This window comes from Cryptomeria japonica, unplaced genomic scaffold (genome assembly GCF_030272615.1).
Source record: "Cryptomeria japonica unplaced genomic scaffold, Sugi_1.0 HiC_scaffold_67, whole genome shotgun sequence".
In the NCBI taxonomy this organism is placed as follows: domain Eukaryota; kingdom Viridiplantae; phylum Streptophyta; class Pinopsida; order Cupressales; family Cupressaceae; genus Cryptomeria; species Cryptomeria japonica.
The window spans coordinates 59,060-66,968 of record NW_026728889.1 but is presented as its reverse complement, the minus strand read 5'-3'; the positions used below and the strand labels follow the sequence as shown (position 1 = coordinate 66,968).

Here is a 7,909-nt window from a genome sequence, read left to right as displayed (position 1 = left end):
TGCGAACCTGGGAGCGCTCCGATGTGTGCTCCAAGGTGCGGCGTGCACGAAGTCGGACCCCGGTTTGCCCCGGGTGCGCACCTCGCGTGCACCTTGGTGCGCACACCTTGGCTGGGTTGCGCGCCCTGGTGGGCACCATGGTGCACACCAAGGAGCGCTCCGAAGTGTGCTCCAAGGTGCGGCGTGCACGAAGTCGGAGCCCGGTTTGCCCCGGGTGCGCACCTCGCGTGCACCTTCGCCGCGGTGGGCACCATGGCGTGCACGAAGTCGGAGCCCGGTTTGCCCCGGGTGCGCACCTCGCGTGCACCTTCGCCGGGGTGGGCACCTTGGTGTGCAGACCTTGGCTGGGTTGCGCGCCCTGGTGGGCACCATGGTGCGCACCAAGGAGCGCTCCGAAGTGTGCTCCAAGGTGCGGCCTGCACGAAGTCGGAGCCCGGTTTGCCCCGGGTGTGCACCTCGGGTGGGCACCTTGGTGCGCATGCCTTGCCTGGGCTGCGCACCAGGGCGGGCTCAAGATGGCACCCGCGTTCCTTTTTTTTCACTATCTTTCAAAACGGAAATTTTAAAATCTCATTTTTTTTTGCCTTTTTCTGGAAATTAGTGAAGGCAGCGCATCAAAGGTGCGCACCTCGCTGCCCACCACGGTGCGCAACGCCGGTGGGCACCCGGGAGTGCTTCGAAGTGTGCTCCAAGGTGCTGCGTGCACGTTGTCGGAGCCCGGTTTGCCCCGGGTGCGCACCTCGCGTGCACCTTCGTCGGGGTGGGCACCTTGGCTGGGTTTGCCCCGGCTGCGCTCCGAAGCGGGGTTATTGGAGCGCCGCCTCTTTTTTTGTCGGAGCGTTTGGTGGGGTTTCTCGCATTGGCTCTTCCCAGGCCCGGTTGTTGGGTGCGCTCCCACCCTGGCGCGCGCGAAGTTGGAAGTTGGGTTAATTGCCCGGGCGCGCACCTTCGCCAGGGTGGGCACCTTGGTGCGCACACCTTGGCTGGGCTGCGCACCAGGGCGGGCTCAAGATGGCACCAGCATTCCCTTTTTCTCACTATCTTTCAAAACGGAAATTTTAAAATCTCATTTTTTTTTGCCTTTTTCTGGAAATTAGTGAAGGCAGCGCATCAAAGGTGCGCACCTCGCTGCCCACCACGGTGCGCAACGCCGGTGGGCACCCGGGAGTGCTTCGAAGTGTGCTCCAAGGTGCTGCGTGCACGTTGTCGGAGCCCGGTTTGCCCCGGGTGCGCACCTCGCGTGCACCTTCGTCGGGGTGGGCACCTTGGCTGGGTTTGCCCCGGCTGCGCTCCGAAGCGGGGTTATTGGAGCGCCGCCTCTTTTTTTGTCGGAGCGTTTGGTGGGGTTTCTCGCATTGGCTCTTCCGAGGCCCGGTTGCCACCCTGGCGCGCACGAAGTCGGAAGTAGGGTTAATTGCCCGGGTGCGCACCTTTGCCAGGGTGGGCACCTTACCTGGGCTGCGCACCAGGGCGGGCTCAAGATGGCACGCGCGTTCCGTTTTTTTCACTATCTTTCAAAACGGAAATTTTAAAATCTCCTTTTTTTTTTGCCTTTTCTGGAAATTAGTGAAGGCAGCGCATCAAAGGTGCGCACCTCGCTGCCCACCTTGGTGTGCTCTGAGGTGCGCACCCGGGAGCGCTACGAAGTGTGCTCCAAGGTGCGGCGTGCACGTTGTCGGAGCCCGGTTTGCCCCGGGTGCGCACCTCGCCTGCACCTTGGCCGGGGTGGGCACCTTGGCTGGGTTTGCCCAGGGTGCGCTCCGAAGCGGGGTTACTGGAGCGCCCCCTCTTTTTTTGTCAGAGCGTTTGGTGGGGTTTCTCGCATTGGCTCTTCCCAGGCCCGGTTGTTGGGTGCGCTCCCACCCTGGCGCGCGCGAAGTTGGAAGTTGGGTTAATTGCCCGGGCGCGCACCTTCGCCAGGGTGGGCACCTTGGTGCGCACACCTTGGCTGGGCTGCGCACCAGGGCGGGCTCAAGATGGCACCAGCATTCCCTTTTTCTCACTATCTTTCAAAACGGAAATTTTAAAATCTCGTTTTTTTTTTGCCTTTTATGGAAATTAGTGAAGGCATCGCATCAAAGGTGCGCACCTCGCTGCCCACCTTGGTGTGCTCCGAGGTGCCCACCACGGTGCGCAACGCCGGTGCGAACCCGGGAGCGCCCCGATGTGTGCTCCAAGGTGCGGCGTGCACGAAGTCGGACCCCGGTTTGCCCCGGGTGCGCACCTCGCGTGCACCTTGGTGCGCACACCTTGGCTGGGTTGCGCGGCCTGGTGGGCACCATGGTGCGCACCAAGGAGCGCTCCGAAGTGTGCTCCAAGGTGCGGCGTGCACGAAGTCGGAGCCCGGTTTGCCCCGGGTACGCACCTCGCGTGCACCTTCGCCGGGGTGGGCACCTCGGCTGGGTTGCGCGCCCTGGTGCGCACCAAGGAGCGCTCCGAAGTGTGCTCCAAGGTGCGGCGTGCACGAAGTCGGAGCCCGGTTTGCCCCGGGTGCGCACCTTCGCCGCGGTGCGCACCATGGCGTGCACGAAGTCGGAGCCCGGTTTGCCCCGGGTGCGCACCTCGCGTGCACCTTCGGCGGGGTTGCGCGCCCTGGTGGGCACCATGGTGCGCACCAAGGAGCGCTCCGAAGTGTGCTCCAAGGTGCGGCGTGCACGAAGTCGGAGCCCGGTTTGCCCCGGGTGCGCACCTCGCGTGCACCTTCGGCGGGGTTGCGCGCCCTGGTGGGCACCATGGTGCGCACCAAGGAGCGCTCCGAAGTGTGCTCCAAGGTGCGGCGTGCACGAAGTCGGAGCCCGGTTTGCCCCGGGTGCGCACCTCGCGTGCACCTTCGCCGCGGTGGGCACCATGGCGTGCACGAAGTCGGAGCCCGGTTTGCCCCGGGTGCGCACCTCGCGTGCACCTTCGCCGGGGTGGGCACCTCGGCTGGGTTGCGCGCCCTGGTGCGCACCAAGGAGCGCTCCGAAGTGTGCTCCAAGGTGCGGCGTGCACGAAGTTGGAGCCCGGTTTGCCCCGGGTGCGCACCTCGCGTGCACCTTCGCCAGGGTGGGCACCTCGGTGCGCACACCTTCTCAATGTTTTCTTGCCTTTTCTGGAAATTGGTGAAGGCAGCGCATCAAAGGTGCGCACCTCGGTGTGCTCCGAGGTGCGAACCCGAGAGCGCTCCGAGGTGCCCACGAAGTCGAAAGTCGGGTTAATTGCATTGTTTTCCCCGGGTGCGCTCCGAGGTGCGCAACATCGGCGCGCACCAAGGAGGGCTCCGAAGTGTGCTCCAAGGTGCGCACGATGGCGTGCACCTCTGGTGCGCACGATTCGGAGCTCGGTTTGACCGGGGTGCGCACACCTTGGCTGGGTTGCGCACCTTTTGTGCGCTCCAAGGTGCGCACGAAGTCGGAGCTCGGTTTGCCCCGGGTGCGCACCTTCGCCAGGGTGCGCACCTTGATGCGCACGCCTTGGCTGGGCTGCGCACCTTGGTGGGCGCCATGGTGCGCACCTTTCGTGCGCTCCAAGGTGCGCACGAAGTCGGAGCTCGGTTTGCCCCGGGTGCGCACCTTGGTGGGCGCCATGGTGCACTCCGAGGTGCCCAAGATTGGTGCGCACCAAGGAGCGCTCCGAAGTGCGCTCCAAGGTGCGCGCGAAGTCGAAAGTTGGGTTAATTGTCCGGTTTGCCTCGGGTGCGCACCTTGCGTGCACCTTCGCCAGGGTGGGCGCCTTGGTGCGCACACCTTGGCTGGGCTGCGCACACCTTGGCACCCGCGTTTCCTTCATTTTAAATTTTTTTTTTTTACAATCTCTCAAGTGGGAAATTCTATAATCTCAACTTTTTTTGCCTTTTCAGGAAACTTTTGAATGGAGCGCATCATTGGTGCGCTCCGAAGTGTGCTCCAAAGCTCTCTCCAGCTGCGTGCACCTGCCCCGGCCGCGCACCCGGCCCCGCCCAGCTTCGCTCACCTGTCCCGGGCGTCTGGTGCGGAACCTTAGAGTAAGAAACATCACCGTGCACCTTGGCCAACGTGCGCGACTCGACCGAGCGCGCACTGGCCGAGGTGCACACCGATTTCACCTGGGTGCGCGCGCAGCACCTCGGGCGCACCGGGGTGCGCGCACAACGCCCGGGTTGCACCGTGGCCTGTGTGCTCGGGGCGCCTCGGGTGCGCGCTCGGTGTCGCCCCCGCGCGCGCGGTAGTGCGGGCAGGGCACCCCGGCCCGGCCCGGCCCCGACGAGAACGCAAACGGGCAAAAGGTTTATTCAAATAGCATTGCGATGCCCGGCGAAAAACTAAAAAAGGGTGCAACACCGGGACTTCCCGGGAGGTCACCCATCCCAGTACTACTCCGGCCCAAGCGCGCTTAACTGCGGAGTTCTGATGGGATCCGGTGCACTAACGCTGGTATGATCGCACCCGTTATGAGCTTGTCGCAGTGTGTACTTAGCAAACCGCGACCCACGTGCGAATCCACCCCGGCCACCCACCCCCGTCGAGGTGCACACCCTCCCTCGCGAAGTGCGCCCCGTTCGCCAAGTGTGAGCCCTGCCCGGGTGCGCGCACCTTGCTAGGGCGTCGGGTGTGCACCCGGCCCGGCCTACGTGCGTGCACCTGTAGGGGGCGTCGTGTGCGTGCAGTGTCCCGTCTGCAACGCGGTGCCCACACACCACCTCGGGCGCAACGACCTGCGCTCACATGTGGGCCGAGTGCACCTTGGTGCATGTTCGGGGCGCCTCGGGTGCACGCTCGATCTTGCCCCGGTGCACCAAGGCGCTCGGTTTGCCCCGGGTGCGCACTTGGTGCAAGGTGGGCACCCAAAATAGGGATCAAGCACCAAAACACAAGTTTCGGGATGCAAAATGGGACCCAAGGACCACAAATGCGTTCCAAGACCCATGATGGGTCCACGAGAACAAAAATGTGTTCCGAGACTTAATAAACAAATATTGGGTTTTAGGAGAAGAAACATGCTCTGATGCCCAAAACGAGAATCGACCCCGAAAAGGCCACAGGCCAAAAGTGGGATGCGAGACAAAAAAAAATGGGACCCGAGGACCAAAATTGGGTTCCCAGGTCGAAGACAGGGCAACCGGACAAGAAACGACCTCTAAGGCTCGAAATGAGTCCCGACGACTAAAACTTGACAAGAAGCACCCATCAGGCACCCAACTCGACACCCATGGGATGCCGACCCACCCGGGCTTCCACCTAGCACACCTTGGCACCCACCCACCCTCGCACCCAACCTCGCACCCAACTTAGCACCTTTGAACCCACATTGGCACTCACCCTGACCCTGGCACCTTGGAACCCACATTGGCACTCACCTTGACCCTGGCACCCACCTTTGCACTCACCTTGGGACCCACCCTGGCTCCCACCTCGGCACCCACCCAGACACCCACCTTGGTTCCTTGGCACCCACCTTGGATCCTTGGCACCCACCCCGACACCCACCTTGGCACGCAACTTGGCTACTTGCCACCCACCTTGGCTCCTTGACGCCCACCCCGACAACCACCCCGTGACCTACCCTGGCTAGGGTTGGTGCACACCCACCCTGGTGCCCACCTTGGCACCCACCCTATGACCCACCTTGGCACGCACCTTAGTACCCACCCCGTTACCCACCCTAGGACCCACCCCGTGACCCACCTTGGCCAGGGTGGGTGCCTTGGTGCGCACAACTTGCCTGGGCTGCACACCAGGGCGGGCTCAAGATGGCACCCGCGTTCCGTTTTTTTCACTATCTTTCAAAACGGAAATTTTAAAATCTCATTTTTTTCTTTTTTTTGCCTTTTCTGGAAATTAGTGAAGGCAGCGCATCAAAGGTGCGCAATGCTGGTGCGAACCCGGGAGCGCTCCGATGTGTGCTCCAAGGTGCGGCGTGCACGAAGTCCGAGCCCGGTTTGCCCCGGGTGCGCACCTCGCGTGCACCTTCGCCGGGGTGAGCACCTTGGCTGGGTTGCGCGCCCTGGTGCGTACCAAGGAGCGCTCTGAAGTGTGCTCCAAGGTGCGGCGTGCACGAAGTCGGAGCCCGGTTTGCCCCGGGTGTGCACCTCGGGTGCGCACCTCGCGTGCACCTTCGCTGCGGTGGGCACCTTGGCTGGGTTGCGCGCCTTGGTGGGCACCATGCAGTGCACGAAGTCGGAGCCCGGTTTGCCCCGGGCGCGCACCTCCGCCAGGGTGGGCACCTTGGTGCGCACAACTTGCCTGGGCTGCGCATCAGGAAGGGCTCAAGATGGCACCCGCGTTCCGTTTTTTTCACTATCTTTCAGAACGGAAATTTTAAAATATCGTTTTTTTTTGCCTTTTCTGGAAATTAGTGAAGGCAGCGCATCAAAGGTGCGCAACGCTGGTGCGAACCTGGGAGCGCTCCGATGTGTGCTCCAAGGTGCGGCGTGCACGAAGTCGGAGCCCGGTTTGCCTCGGGTGCGCCCTGGTGGGCACCATGGTGCGCACCAAGGAGCGCTCCGAAGTGTGCTCCAAGGTGCGGCCTGCACGAAGTCGGAGCCCGGTTTGCCCCGGGTGTGCACCTCGGGTGGGCACCTTGGTGCGCATGCCTTGCCTGGGCTGCGCACCAGGGCGGGCTCAAGATGGCACCCGCGTTCCTTTTTTTTCACTATCTTTCAAAACGGAAATTTTAAAATCTCATTTTTTTTTGCCTTTTTCTGGAAATTAGTGAAGGCAGCGCATCAAAGGTGCGCACCTCGCTGCCCACCACGGTGCGCAACGCCGGTGGGCACCCGGGAGTGCTTCGAAGTGTGCTCCAAGGTGCTGCGTGCACGTTGTCGGAGCCCGGTTTGCCCCGGGTGCGCACCTCGCGTGCACCTTCGTCGGGGTGGGCACCTTGGCTTGGTTTGCCCCGGCTGCGCTCCGAAGCGGGGTTATTGGAGCGCCGCCTCTTTTTTTGTCGGAGCGTTTGGTGGGGTTTCTCGCATTGGCTCTTCCGAGGCCCGGTTGCCACCCTGGCGCGCACGAAGTCGGAAGTAGGGTTAATTGCCCGGGTGCGCACCTTTGCCAGGGTGGGACCTTACCTGGGCTGCGCACCAGGGCGGGCTCAAGATGGCACGCGCGTTCCGTTTTTTTCACTATCTTTCAAAACGGAAATTTTAAAATCTCCTTTTTTTTTTGCCTTTTCTGGAAATTAGTGAAGGCAGCGCATCAAAGGTGCGCACCTCGCTGCCCACCTTGGTGTGCTCTGAGGTGCGCACCCGGGAGCGCTACGAAGTGTGCTCCAAGGTGCGGCGTGCACGTTGTCGGAGCCCGGTTTGCCCCGGGTGCGCACCTCGCCTGCACCTTGGCCGGGGTGGGCACCTTGGCTGGGTTTGCCCAGGGTGCGCTCCGAAGCGGGGTTACTGGAGCGCCCCCTCTTTTTTTGTCAGAGAGTTTGGTGGGGTTTCTCGCATTGGCTCTTCCCAGGCCCGGTTGTTGGGTGCGCTCCCACCCTGGCGCGCGCGAAGTTGGAAGTTGGGTTAATTGCCCGGGCGCGCACCTTCGCCAGGGTGGGCACCTTGGTGCGCAAACCTTGGCTGGGCTGCGCACCAGGGCGGGCTCAAGATGGCACCAGCATTCCCTTTTTCTCACTATCTTTCAAAACGGAAATTTTAAAATCTCGTTTTTTTTTTGCCTTTTATGGAAATTAGTGAAGGCATCGCATCAAAGGTGCGCACCTCGCTGCCCACCTTGGTGTGCTCCGAGGTGCCCACCACGGTGCGCAACGCCGGTGCGAACCCGGGAGCGCCCCGATGTGTGCTCCAAGGTGCGGCGTGCACGAAGTCGGACCCCGGTTTGCCCCGGGTGCGCACCTCGCGTGCACCTTGGTGCGCACACCTTGGCTGGGTTGCGCGGCCTGGTGGGCACCATGGTGCGCACCAAGGAGCGCTCCGAAGTGTGCTCCAAGGTGCGGCGTGCACGAAGTC

General features: G+C 62.6%; 1 non-coding gene across 1 annotated transcript; it reads right to left on the bottom strand.

Moving 5' to 3' along the window:
• Positions 1-4,286: 4,286 nt before the first annotated feature.
• LOC131863675 (5S ribosomal RNA) lies at positions 4,287-4,405 on the bottom strand. The gene has a single exon (XR_009362573.1). It is a non-coding gene; the product is annotated as a 5S ribosomal RNA (ribosomal RNA).
• Between the last annotated feature and the right edge of the window lie 3,504 nt (positions 4,406-7,909).